This window comes from Priapulus caudatus, unplaced genomic scaffold (assembly GCF_000485595.1).
Source record: "Priapulus caudatus unplaced genomic scaffold, Priapulus_caudatus-5.0.1 Scaffold7, whole genome shotgun sequence".
In the NCBI taxonomy this organism is placed as follows: domain Eukaryota; kingdom Metazoa; phylum Priapulida; class Priapulimorpha; order Priapulimorphida; family Priapulidae; genus Priapulus; species Priapulus caudatus.
The window spans coordinates 1,377,502-1,392,387 of record NW_014577068.1 but is presented as its reverse complement, the minus strand read 5'-3'; the positions used below and the strand labels follow the sequence as shown (position 1 = coordinate 1,392,387).

At 41.0% G+C, this 14,886-nt stretch overlaps 1 protein-coding gene across 2 annotated transcripts in view; it reads right to left on the bottom strand.

Annotated features, from left to right (window-relative positions):
• The window catches only part of LOC106805819, a 122,018-nt gene that overhangs the window by 33,252 nt on the left and 73,880 nt on the right, over positions 1–14,886 (bottom strand). Inside the window, exon 1 of one of the 2 annotated variants that reach the window (XR_001393474.1) lies at positions 1,263–1,356. The exons of the other annotated variant lie outside the window; for it this stretch is intronic. The gene's annotated coding sequence lies outside the window, so the exon portion shown is untranslated. Of the gene's footprint in view, positions 1–1,262; positions 1,357–14,886 lie in introns of those variants that run through there. 2 annotated transcript variants of the gene reach the window in all.

The following is a 14,886-nucleotide window of genomic DNA, read 5'->3' as shown; positions in this document are numbered from 1 at the left end:
AGAGTCTGCAATGCCTACGTGAGTGTCACCAGCCCACATGGCAGTCCCGGCGAGTGGCCACAGTTATTTTCTTTAGTTTCTTAATGCCATTTCGATCGGGTTATTTCAAACATGACGAACCCTCGGCGATCCCTTTTCAAAACTTGTGAAACTATGAAATTTGAAAACAGCTACCCCTCCCACTAGCTGAAAAGCGCGGGCAAACACAGCAGCCGTAGAGCGCGTTACGTACAAGCGGCAGCAAAGACGGTTGGGGACCCCTGACCTTTCACGTGCATTTCTCCTATGTGCCACGTACGTAACTATCTGCAAACACAGGTAACGATTTACGACTATAACGAATTTACCCTCAGAACCTTACCCAATCAGCAAGTGCAACAGGGGGGGGGGATTTTTTTAGCCAAGTCATTCTGCACACCGGTTACCAAAATCAAGCTTAGTAATAGTACTTTCATATCGTATATTCCAAAGTGCAAGGCTCGAGACGAAATCAAACACACCACATGACCGAAATTTCAGACACGCATAAGAAACAACAGATGAAAACAAACACGATACCGACTACAATTTTGAGCTATTCGTGACATAAGCTATTTGCAAAAATGATGATGCTATCTTACTGTCTGTCTACGCCAACAGCTCAGCGGCTATACAAAACCTGCTATGCCACCAATATAATTCATAAATCATCGCTAAACCATTAAACTATAACTGGTTTAGACGGATGACACATCACAAAAGCATTGACCGTTTAAAAGGTACACGTTTTGAAATTGAAAAGGAAATATTTTGATTATGTCGCCTGATACAGTTACACCACCTTACTTACAATATACTTCAGCAGCCAACCACATTCACGCGAGATACCCTACGCGAAATATTTTAATAAATCAATACGAATTAAAGAAGTGGCTCAAACGAACGTAAAATTTCATTTCTAATCGTGGCACTGCACTCTTTGCGATCGACTCGCTGCAAAGAACAAAACCCCAGCGTGGTAGCCGCACATAAAACGTTTACAGGCAACAGACAACAACGGACAGAGAAGCACATGCACAAACACGTACGCCAGCACGCCTGCAGGTACGCCAACGCTCACAGACACATAGACAGTCAGACGCACACATACACGTGCACGCACGCACGCGCACGCACGCGCACGCACGCACGCACACGCTCCACGCTCGCTGCTGTCCACGCGGCAGACGACACCACATTTTCGTCGAGCAAGCGAGGAAGCTAAGCAGGCAAAATCAACTTACGCTCGTTCTGGCCGGCGCAGCCCAGGTTCAATGCGAGACCCTGACGTGACCGATGCCGAGCGCAGACAGGAAAAGATGTCTCCTACACTGACGCTGATGCAATTTCCCAGAGCACACACGTCTCGCCAGGTCAGATATTGACGTACTTCGAGCTGAAATGCACACAAGCAGAGAACACTTGCCGCACAAAACCGAGAGCGCCATAAAAAACCCATTCCCATCTGCACCAATAAAAGCCTGAACAGTCAACGTGCTGCAAGCCAATGTTTTAAAGCCGGCGAGAAAAAAACAGGTATCCAACGAGATCAGTGGTTACCAACAGACATGGCTGAGAGGCTTTTGTGGCATGCTACAGACTGTACACGTATGCACTCTAACCCCTTCTACACGCATGCAGAGAGCGAACATGGTGGCACACAGACACGGCTCAGACGTACAGGCAGGCACACGAGAGCACAGCCACACGTGATAGGCCTATAACCCCATCACTGTGGCCTGCCAGGGGGTTTTACTCCACGAAAAAAACAACATCACTTTTCGTCTGGGGCCTGTAAGGGATGCCCAGCCGACTAGATTTCGACAAGAGCGGTCTATGTTTTTTAAAGCGAAACTCACTAGGCAGCTGCTATCAGTTGAACTGTTAGTCACTCGTCATTGCGAGTTTCACCGAAAGCGGAGACAATGGTTTTGAATGTGAATGCTTAATGCTAATTACAAGAATGCGTCTCTGCACATTATTCATATGTAAAACAGAGAACGGAGTACAAGAATGGCACCTGTTCTCGTTTCAACGTAAATACGCTCGAAAATCACGACAAAAGCTCGCGGAAGGTCCCACGTCTGGATTACATAAATGTACACGGTACTTCCCAGCAAACCAGCACAAGCACACACTCAACGACGTTGACAGCTGGCATGGTATAACTGCTTAGAAATTGTTCATTTTTTGAAAACCCAACCCAGAGATGCCAACACTTTTCTGAGCAAACTGTAGTGAGGATATCTGAAATCTGTAGTCCGAGGGTCACGCAGTGACCCACGTATGTTAGGGGGGTTCGGGGCATGCCCCCCGGAAAATTTTTGATTCCGAGATGCAATTTCCTGCATTCTGGAACCCAAAATGATAATAAGTTCACACTGATATTTGCTGCTAAATACATGTAGTTATTTTTAATCATGTTATATCAATGTAACACTGAAACAAAACACTTGAAATATCATAAAAATAATTTTTTTTCGATCGTAATAAAAATCGCAGTTGTATGCAAACTGGTCGTAGTGGTCAAAATGCAAACGAAATTCGTATAAAATACGGATAAATCGTAGTGGTTGGCATCTCTGCCAACCGCGCGACTAAAACAACTGGCACCAAGACCACCAACATTACAGAAGCCTGAAGGAGAACAAGGAACAGAACGCGCGCCCAGCCACTAAGATTTCCAAACATAGCTAGCTTTTTAGATATAGACACAAACTGCTTCTATCTCGGCTAACTTCACACAAAAACACAGCCACTGCATGTCATCATCTGCAAGGCAATATCAACAACATTCCTGCTGAAGCTCATTTTCTACAGCACATTTCTAACCGAGTAACCCGTCCACACCGGAAATTTGCAAGCGCGCGTATAATATGTTGGGATAGCCGAGAGTCAGTCAGTACCCGTTCAGAAAATGCCCCTCTGAAACTGAACTATTTACCGCTCAAAATTTCTGTCCGCCATTAATTTATTAGTGTGAACCACTACCGATATATACCAGCAGCCAGCACCACGTGTGATTGCATTGCAAGCAGGATAACTAATTTTACGTCTGCATCCCCTTCTTTTCTCCCGGAGTTACCAGAAGCAAACAAATTTCAACCGACTCACTCACACTACATAGGCAAAATGATCTCGTACTGCATCGTCTGTGAAGTTTCACACTGCAAGCGACATTTCTCCTAATACCGCTATATCAGGCCCTTCTAAATCTCTTCCCCGTTTGTAACATGTGACACCTACAGGAATAGGAATCAACACGTCGTCCAGCCGCGATGCCGACGGACGGAGCCACATTCGAAATACTGATAATACGAGCTAGCCGAGAAGAGGAAAGCAAGAATGGGTCATTCGATGTGGTGAGCAACTATTAGGACATAACTAACGCCACATAATCCGCCGTAGCCGGTTACTAACGACCACGACATATAACCCCCCCCCCCCCCCGACAACAGGCGCGTGCTACTACAATTACCGAAATCAGTGATGAAATCAATTGCTCACAAATGAAGTCATAGGTCGGAGATAAAAAATGCATGAGAAATATAAAGCATAGCCTACGAAATATTACGGGAGTAAGACAGGTGCTCCGTGAAAACATCGCAGCATGGTGAATTCTAACGACTGTCAAGCGAAGACCAACAGTGGCAGCGGCTGAGCATGCGCTCGTTTATCTCATTTTCTTCGCCAACTCTATTTGAAGGTTTCATCAAACATCTACATCTACAATTCACGCGTCGAATTGCATTAGGTGTGGACTCTCGATTACCAGCCGAATATTCTTTGCAATCAACATATTTTAAAAAGCACGCGCCACACAGACAGTCGTCGTAGGTGTTTGTATATTTACATGTAAATTTCGTACATCTATCAAAGGCATTTTCGTACTCTGTGATATGAGACGATTCAATGGGCTTGGGAATCTGATCTCCACTGCCGGTATTGATGCTGGCATATAATACACAACCTGCCCCCACCCCGACTATAACTGAAGGACACATTGCAAAGGTCACCGAGTGTGTCCCCACAAACCGAAACACCGCCGACCGGGCAATAAAGGTGGAATACCCCCGCCACAAAAATGCATAGCTTCATCGCCTAGTCACAGCACCGAGGTTGACACACTGCACAGATTTCACAAACACAGATTATCTTGCTCAGGGTAAAGCGGCTGCTGGGAATGCCACTGAAGAGTATTCATAACCTGGACGACAAAGCCCGGGTGCTGCTATCTAGTGCGGCGCAACCGGCACAGCAACGGCAGCTAACGCAGGTAGTTTCCCATGGACACGCAGAGTAAATTCCATTGTCAGGGTATTACCGGGGTGAGCGGGTTAAGGAGAACTGGCTGCATTGCCATTGTGCTGATGCCATTGATATTCAATATGCATATCCACTAGCAAATCAGCAACAGGCTTGCCCCGTACCCTGTTACGTTGATCGCAGCCCTGACTACAACAACAGCACCGCAATTATGCATCTGCGGCACAGGGTACGTCGCGTTTAGGTGCACCGTACCCTAACACTAACAGGTTAATAGATTGAGTTATCAAGCCATGCTGGACTAAAACGTGTACTATAGCACCGTGCCGCAAGCCTTCCCGTAATTAATCCTCAGTTAACTATGTACATTGTTCCTCAGAACTCTCTACAAGTGCCATCATCACACCAAGACCTGCTCCCACCTAATAAACACATTACCGTTTGATTCGACAGATGCATGCGCTCGACAGAATACTAAATTGCAAAGAAGTTCGGATACAAAAATAACTCACCTAGCTGTGTGTGCCCCAGTGTCACCTGCTGCCATTGTCCTGATGCTGACTGCACAATCACCACAAGCCAAACTCTGCCCAGAGAAAACAGATGTGATCAGAATAGGCTATGCACAAGCCAGCACAATGAGCCCCCAGCCAGCAATAGCAGCATCAACAGACGTGCTACAGCGTACATGCGTAACCTCCTTTTTTTATGATCAGAAGAAATAAATTCATGGTAAAAAAATCGCAACTTTTGTCTCGTTACAATTTTCATTTATCATCTAAGATCTCTGAATTTTGAAGCGCCCACATTGAACGCCCACGTGGAAATGACCGTTACATGAGGGCACCCTTATTCATGTATAGCAATATGAAATCTCTCTGGCATGCTATAATTTTGATTATCAGAATCAAAGACAGAATCTCTCCATGCATTTATAATTGAAGTCTTTGTGACATCAAATAAGTATGTTGTGTTGAAGATTTTCACACAGTAAATCCTTCGATTAAGAACATTTGTATTTGAACAGCCGTTCAAGACCAACAGGGGAAAAGCTCCATTGTAACTGGAGTACGCACTACACATTATGAACACAATATACTGTACCATAATATATAATTTAATAAATCATTAAAGTTCGAATACACCTAGTTACTTTTAAAATGAAATTTCGAGTCTGCTAACTACTAAATAGTCGCACTGTTCTTCACACGGCAATGACAAAGCAAGACGTCACTGTGGACACATTTCCATCAGTTGTACGCGTACTATGGACCAGCACGCGATTTAATGAAAATGACTACGTGTCAGCTACCTCTCGCACCTACGGTTTGTACGCGAGCATACACAGTTAGGGAAAATTGCTACCCTACCACCCATCTATGAACGAAACTAACTATCTCACCTATCTACAACCATTTAATAATACATAGCTTGTTAGCATCGGAATTTTGAAACATATTCATACACCCAATCCATAATAGATATGGCATGATCAATATGTATATTCAATTATTATGACAGGAAGGAATTGATATAATGATATCCCAGGTGAAACATGACATCATGAATGTTTTTTTCGCAGAGCCACCAGCACCATTCTCTGGTTAATATTACAAAATGTTGTAAATGTAATTCCAAAACTAATATGTAGACCAGGGCCCTTTTTCTATGCTATTAGTTTTTAATATTATTACTACTACTACTAATAATAATAATAACATTATTATTATTACTATTATTAGTAGTAGTATGCCTGTACAATAGTATAGTATAGCAACAATATTTATGTCTGTACGAAATGTGCTAAAAATACGTGAAACATGAACCAACAAAACTTCAGTCATAACTGAAAAGTTAAGCACTCGATACATAACCGTAATAGGGTCGCAGATATTTAACTAACAACAGATAACACTAAAAATACAATTTTATTTAAAGCTTCCAATATTTTACAAGCCACATTATATATATTGTCGATGAAATATCTAGCAGGGTATATCCACGGAAAGCACTTGTAAATGAAATGTTTGTTTCAATTAGCATTCAACGAGATGCAAAATATTTTCATAGCATCATTTCACTCACCAGAACTTTATATAGCCATATTAGCTATACGTATAGAAATCGCACACGACACACATATTCACAAATATATCATAAACCATTTAAATCTAAGTAGAACTAGGACTGGCTGCTAACGTAGCATCAATTGACAAATGTTGTTTATGTAACTGTGGATATGTGCAAGAGCTAATAATACCTCTTATTATTAGCTCTTGATATGTGGAATATGACAGTTTGGTTTTGTCTCTCAAACCACAAGAAATACATTTTATTTGCAGTTTGAACATCAGATTTCAAATCGGTATAAGCTCAGACCCATTGCCTTGCTTCATACGATACTACACATCAAGTACCGGTTGCTCGGCTTGTCTCTGCTGCATTTGAATTAAACCGATCTCGTGGATGTCCCTGTTCTTCATTAGCATTATACCATCAAAATGAGGAAATTTATCCAAGAAATCAGCCAATAAATTACGGCTTACAAGTTACATATAATGATCGAGAGAAGGTCTACAATTTACGTTACATTATTCCAGGGTGAATACAATAACTGCCCGGTGTTCAAATTAAGCCACAAGCCTTTTTTTAAATTTTCTGACTGCTACTAAGGTTCCAAATATCTTGGAATCTATAGAATAAACATACTAGTTTCTTATTCTCTAAATTAGTGAATATTTAACACTCAACTTTTAACAATAAATGTTACATGTATGATAAAGGGGTATTAATTTGCCAAATAATTGTATCGATGTCCGAATGTACTAACTCAACTTTAAAAAAATGACTGAATTAAGACATTAAAAATACAGACGAAAATGTTAATTATCAATCGCATGATGACATTGGAATATAAGAATAGCCTGGCCACAACATAATTTCTTTACATTTTTCTAATAGAGAATATTACTTAGCAATTTAAATGACAATACACATATAACTATAAGTGTATTAACCTTGTATCGCATGCTATAAACTATTCATTTCCCACTTAGAATCGCCAGAAAACCAAAGATTACGATTTTTTAAACACATTAGAAATGAACGCAATGGTAATTTATGGCACAAAAGTTATAGAAGAATTTTATACGGAGATCAAAGGCTATAGACAGTGTCTTTACATTCGCTGTCTACTCGTAGGCTTCATATTTGATTACATTTTGCAAATAACATTACCTGTCAAAACACAAGGCGAGGTATAACGCTAAACAGGTATATTCTGAAGACATATAGTAGCAAACACACAAATGCTGCTAGAATCTTCCCCCACGGACAGCACATATATTAGTGAAGACTATAGCAGTCAACCACATCTATGTGGAGGACAGCAATAAATTCGACCCTGGTGATAGACGCAGTTAATTCACCACAAACTAGATAGGTAATTTGAGCTCGGTAGGTAGTAGGATAGGATACACATTAATAGCAGCATAAGGTTTAACCAGCTCTATATCACATTCCTAGTGCAAGGCACATCACCCTATTCTAATATTTTCGCTATTGCCCGCCTGATGCCCGTGCTGAGATATGTTGCTGTGAAAATACGTTGATCCCAACGAAGTCTTTCTACTGATTGGCCAGTACAAACAGTGGGATAGAACGACAGTAACATCTGCCGACTTGGCACTAACTGGCTAAACACGGTTTGAATGACCACTAAGTAGCCACTAATTTACACAACTCCCGCTGTTTGGGCACACGCCACTTGTCACTCAATGTGTGCCAATTACACACTTGGCTGCATGCCACTGACCACTGGCTGTTGTATCAGTTACACACTTGACTGCCTACCGACTGACCATTGACCAGTGGCTACTGCTTATATCAATTACGTGCTTAAATTGACAGCAGGGTCTCGTGAGGACCATATCAATTACACGGCTGATAGCTTGTATTTCCCGCGGGATTGCAAACACACCCAAACAATTGCAAGCATGAAGAACTTGTCCTCTTGCTAGTATACACACGCTCCTCGTCTCATGCAGTTTCATTATACCTCACTTTGAGTACACCTCCGCAAATTATTAGGAAATATATATATTTCAGTAAAATTGTTTGGCATGTACATTCTTTCCCGATAGACTCAACATCACTGAGTCTAGAAAAACCAGCTAGAACCCGCTTCATGTTTCGTCTACCAATGAAACAAACAGGTGCTTAATGCATGTATGCCAAAAAAAACATTGTCAAACGCTTGTGTCTTATTTAGTTCTTCTGCTTGTTTTCTATGTACGACACCTTTACTAAGTGTTTTAAGTACATGCATGCATGGTCAGTTGGTGCTTGCCATGTGCAGATTAAGGTATCTCATTTAGTTAACCGTATTATTCGGTAGAAATAGTATTCTACCTATTGCGTCCTCTGTCGCAATAAGATACGATTTTGAGGGACTCAACCCCGACGTATGATAAAGATTGTCTGTATAGTACGCGGTGGACTATCTGCCCGTCACTGACGACATATGATCTATCACAGCAGAGCTGTCTCTCAACACGATTAGCAGTGCCAGTAAGTCAACAAGTTTCTCTCACTTCCCACCCTCACGTCCCATGTAACTGCAGTATCACTCATTGGCAACCGCATTTGAGTTACTAATGCGAATTTTAATCGAATTAGATATTTAATAAGATTCAAATAGTACTGCGCGACAGGAATGTGAAGATTCATTAGAACAAATGGTCTCAGTTAAAAGTTGATGGTTTTTCACTCAGTTTAAAATACAAGAATATCAAACACCATGTTTAAAGGAAAATAATAGCATACTAGTTAGGTAATCTGGCAGCTAGGATAAGTAGTCTGAAAAACACCACTATTTGGACTTAACTACCACGAATAACATTCAATTCAGTAATTAATTGCCAATTATTGAACGCACATAACATGCACGAAATATCTCAATATAGCACAACGAACAAAACCTATTACATTAGTTCGACTGGATGAGGCTCAGTTCAAGTATTCACATCGCTAGCTTCGCCAGTGAACGCTATAGTGAATAAAAGTACCATACACACAGGGTTAGCACATGTTCATCATGCTTACACATGTATACAATAGATACTAACACGGCCAATTGTTTAAAATTACTTTAACGAAATAACCTTAAGGTAGGCCTACATAAGCCACCATATTATATCCATACATTTAACGGCAGCACTGATTTGGGTAAAGTTCGATCGATTATGGTAGGGCTATGGTAGGGCTTTGTAAGCGCTTGTGCGCCCGTGAACCCTACATCTGTAAACCACTGGTGCCACCTACTGCTTAATAAAGTAATATATACAAATATCTGAAAATGTAATCAACAGCCGAAATTTTTTAGCTCTAATTAGTAATAACAAAACTTAAATGTTGTGTAGTTCATTAAAACGAATCACCGAGTCATGATAATTGATGTACAAGCACATTCGTCGAAAGCACACGATATTCAAATGTGTCTATTGTCGTGTTACCACCACCGATTCCTAATTCCGCAAAAATTCTACTGTTGAACGACTGAGAAAAGACTATATAACACGCATCTATCCACTGGCTTTCCATCACAGACATGTATTCAGGTGGTCCTATAGCTTAGATCTCCCCAGAGAGATTCATGTTAAAACTTACACACTACGGCTGGATACACGGCTAGTTAATGCTGTTAACGGTAAAGAATTTAGTACAGTATTTCCTCCTAACAGGAGATGCGATAATGCAACATTTTTTAACACAATACAATATTATAGCATTAGCTCTATTTGACATTTCAAACGGGCAAACGGTACATAAACTACACTATACTACACATTCAGAGTAGTTCATATCATAACTATTTAACACCTAATTTTTATTGCACTGGTAACAAATTTGGAATTATCCATATACCGATGAAACGAAATGGGAAATATCCATATATATGAATGAATAACAAGTATAACATTGCGCTTAATACCAACACAATTAACAACAACAACAACAACATAATTAACACAACCCTAGGGAATTTTTTAAACGGTGGGCACTATGTAACAACCACAGGTACTTATTATGACGGGAGGGACTATTCCACATAAGCAGAAATGTGAAATTTCTGTAGTGTGACGAATGACCAAAACAGTACTAGACGAACCTTGGAGATTTATCATATTATCAGAATACATAACTCTTGGATATATCTATAAAGATAGGCTAGCAATCTCGGGCTTTTGTTAAGATCAGAAATAAAGGAATAGAATGCAGAGTAATCAAATTTATATCGTTGACTACTTGTGTAGTTAGGATGATAAAGCGTAATATAAAATTAATAATTAATATAAATATAACCAGCAATGCAAACCAGCAATGCAAATTATTAATATTAGATATTACTAGCATATATCAATGGTAGGTACTGAAAAATTAACTAGCTTATTTGGACAGTCTACGCTGTGCTGGCTCTAAGGGGGACACTTCACGCGGTGGGGTTATCATCTATGATATCGGAATCAATGATTCTCGGATGATTCTAGGATTGTTTATGACGATATATTCCGAGACTGGTCTGATAAAGTGGACCACGGGTATGCGCGCAGAAATGCCCCTATCAGCGCAAAGCATTACGGGTAATAAATATCAGTGGTTGTTAGTATGTTACTAGACGGTGGTGCCCGCCATTTTAAAATGGCGCGCCTGCATCTTACTACTATGCAATGCGAAAAATCTGCCCGGACCTAAGGCTAAGGCTAAAGCTAAGCTTAGCGTGGTAAGTTGAGTAACTGATAGACTCCACTATCTACTCTATAAAAAGCAAGATCTGACATTCAGGTGTGTGTGCTTTATAAGCGTTGAATTATTACATTTATTAGAGATTTAGCGCCTATTGCCGCTATTGAATGTTTCGCTTTCAGTTTCATGAGTCATTCACTCATTGTCATTAAGATTCTGAGAGAATCCACTGACCACAATCAATCAGTGAATCACGTTTGTAAGCTATGTAACTATGTTGACCAACTAGTTATGCAACACATTTCGCATATCACAGTTTTCCAGGCAGTAGGCCTGGCCTATTGATTAGGAAATTCCATATCAAGAAAAGCAAATTTATTAATAGCACGGGGGAAATTGCAGTATACCTGTAAATTCTGCTCATAAGGTCTATGACTATGTCTCCCTGGCCCTGGGTACTGCCAGACACTGCGGCTACTGTTGTTGTTGCTGCTACTGACTGCTGTTATTGTTGCTGACATTATTGTTTGTTGAATGTTGATTGTTGATATTATTGATTGTTGTTATTGACAACAGCAGGCAGTGTCCGGTAGTACCCAGGGAGATATAGACCCTATCAGCGTAAATTCTTGGGCTCAAGGATAGAGAGCATGTCCAGTAATAAACATCCTATCCTATCACCATCCTGGACATCATGATCATCTCTATCCTTGAACCAATTCTTGCACCAATAATAATACCTATATAGACCTACCCGTACCAAATCATTCCCACTATTGATTCGTGACTGCATGGATAACCTCTCCTGGAACCATTTATAGCACAACCCCCCCCCCCTCACTAGGAACACGGTACATGCACTAGTATTTTAGAGTAAAAACTGCACAATCTCTCACCAGAACAATGACTAGATGAACTTCCGTGCATACATTATAGCACAGCAGCTACTTAGAAACATGGCTGCATCTCTTGTGGAACCAAAACTGCATATCCCTGGTTGTACAACCTCCCACTAGATCCTTGACTGTGGTAATCTCTTGTGGAACCATGACTGCAGAATCTCTTATTAGAAACCTGACTGCACAATTTTCTCACTAAAAACATTACTGCACAGTCTTCTACTAGAAACATGACTGGATAACCTCTCGTAGAACCAATACAGCTAAACCCCCGTTAGGATCGTGACTGCATTACCTCGCGTACAAGCATGACTTCATGTTATCTCATTAGAACCCTGACTGCACGATCTCTCACTAGAACCCTGCCTGCACTATTTCTCACTAGCACCCTGACTGCATAAGCACTAAATAAAAAGATGCATTTAAAATGTGCTGGCATTTTTTTTACACGATCCCATTGCAAGTGCTGCCTTTGGTGGCAATTCTGAAAGACACTTGAATTTCATTTCCTCGTTTCATACAAGAAGCTTATAAAAAGTAAAAATTTACATTTAAATAAACATCGTCATTACCACGAGAGCACTAGCAATGGTAGATTTCTCCCGAAAGGTGGCGCCTTTGAGCCGGCAAGGCATCCGATTTATCATATTGTTTTACCACAGCTTAAAATTTTTAGATTTGTGCCACCAACCAGATTGCATGCAAAATGGTCTTCAACATAATACACTGGTTACACTATTGGTGCCAACTCGATTGACACCGCTTCACATGATGCTTAGAATTCATTATGTGAAAGTGTTTCAAGGAATTCCAGCAACCTCTTTCTGTGAAAATTGGTGCCACCCACTCAAATATCTGAACAGTGATTGCCACGTATCAAACGTATCATTTCAAATCACGTATTTATTAACATCTAATTACTACTAAACATCAAAAGTTGCTTTGTAGCATAACTAAAACTGGTTTTAATGAAAAATAATTTTAACAGCTACTTACAAGCTCTCCTTTCACTGAATGGAAGCACTGGACACTTGCTGCACTCCTCTACCATTTCACAAAAATAAAAAGCTTATGCAATAGGCCAAGCAACCTGTATGAAATTAGCAGAAATAGTCAGCAAGTATATTTAAAGTGTGTTAATTTTAGGACAGTTTTGGACGTTTTTGCCTTTCTTTGGCGAACCAGGCCCTACTTGTAAAACAAGCAGTAAATCGACTGTGTAAAATGTCGAAAGAGCTGGTTGAAACAAACGTGACAACCTTTAAATGAAAGGACTTGGAGGGTGGTGTATAGGTATTTGAGCTACTTTTATTTGTTCTCGTCAAGAACAAACTTGTGCAATCTGGAATTTAAACAGCAGAGCTTGAAACCAAACCATGCTCATAATGGCACTCTAACAACAAAAAAGATGCACTGGGGTACCTCTGATATTCTCGTCCAGACAAAATTTTAAGGGAGCTTCAAAGCGAGCGTATACCAGCCTGTGATATCAGTTTAGATTATGAAAGCTGATAAATTTAATAGCACTTAGAGTCTTAGACGGAACCATTAGAGCTAGGCTAACTATTACAACTTAGCAAACCTGACAATGATATGCCTGCACTGTCTCTGCACGAAACGTTTCACTCACAGCATATTGACATTAGTACAGAAGGCGATAGTTGGCCGACCACCCTTTGTTGCTAGACAGGTAGGAGAGGGCCTAACCATCTCACTTTAGTTGCGTCATACACTTACAATGAGCAGACACGTACGCACATGTACGCCTACATGTATGATCGAACGCATGCACACACACGCACGTTCTACTTCCCCCCACCAGAACACCCCCCCCCCTCCAACCTTACAAAACCAGACTGCTATCTCACAGACATTTCATAAGGGGTTTAATTTTGCCATCACCGAGTATTGCGTGAGGTCAGACGTACGGCCCTGACCGACGTAAAACCCCATAATCTGTCTGGCAGTGGCCCCCCTACCTGCCGGGTTGGCGGCTTGCGCGCTTACGGTTTCCCAAATCAAACATGCATCGAGCAAAAGTTTCCATTTCGAGAAGGAACCAGTTCTTGAAACGTGTAATAAAAACAATTATGATGGAGCGAGCGAGCGCGGGACGCGAGAGCATGTTTGATATCACACGCTGATCGTGATGCAGGGATGACGCGCACGCGCCTGTCTGTCGCCTTATCGCCATCTTGTGCTGCGTGGGCGCGTGCTATGTGCAGCGCTGTCGCCATTTTCTGAATTCTTCCAACGCCCGCGCGAGAAACCGCCTGCATCGCGCGTGCTCATCTCTCTCATCCCTTGAAGCACTGACGAGTGCTAAAGCATCTCTGACACCCAAAGATTCTTAGCACGGTGTACATGGGAACAGCGCAGTTAGATTTTATTGCACAAATTGACAGGTGAAGTGGACATTTGATGTCAGATGATGATTATGACTGAACTAGAGCGAGACTATTTCCCAGCATTCTGCAGTTATATAATAAAGAATGCCTTGGTCTTTATAATTTCCACATATAGCAAAAGATCAATGCAATTATAAACAGAGACGAGCACTCTTGCTGACCATGCTTCAATTGTGACTGATTGTACTGCCAACTCCGATCAGTGCCTATTTAAGATTTCCACAAGCATGCCTCACATACACGTTGAAAATCACCTGATCATAAAACTTCTTGTGACCAGGTCAGCTGTTTTCTCACTAATTTCCTTTTGAAATCATTACAAATTAATGGTGTTGACGAACAAGTTTTGAATGAGAGCAGGCATACCATGACATGGTCATATGCAACATGTCCAGTGACATATATGGTGCAACTATTAGGTGCACTTTTATAGTAACCATTGCAAATAGTAGTAGCAACGAAACACTGTCTAACATTTTCATGTTAGCTACCTGCCATGCAATCACATGTCCTCACCACTTGGATAACAGTGGAACTTGCACTAACACAGA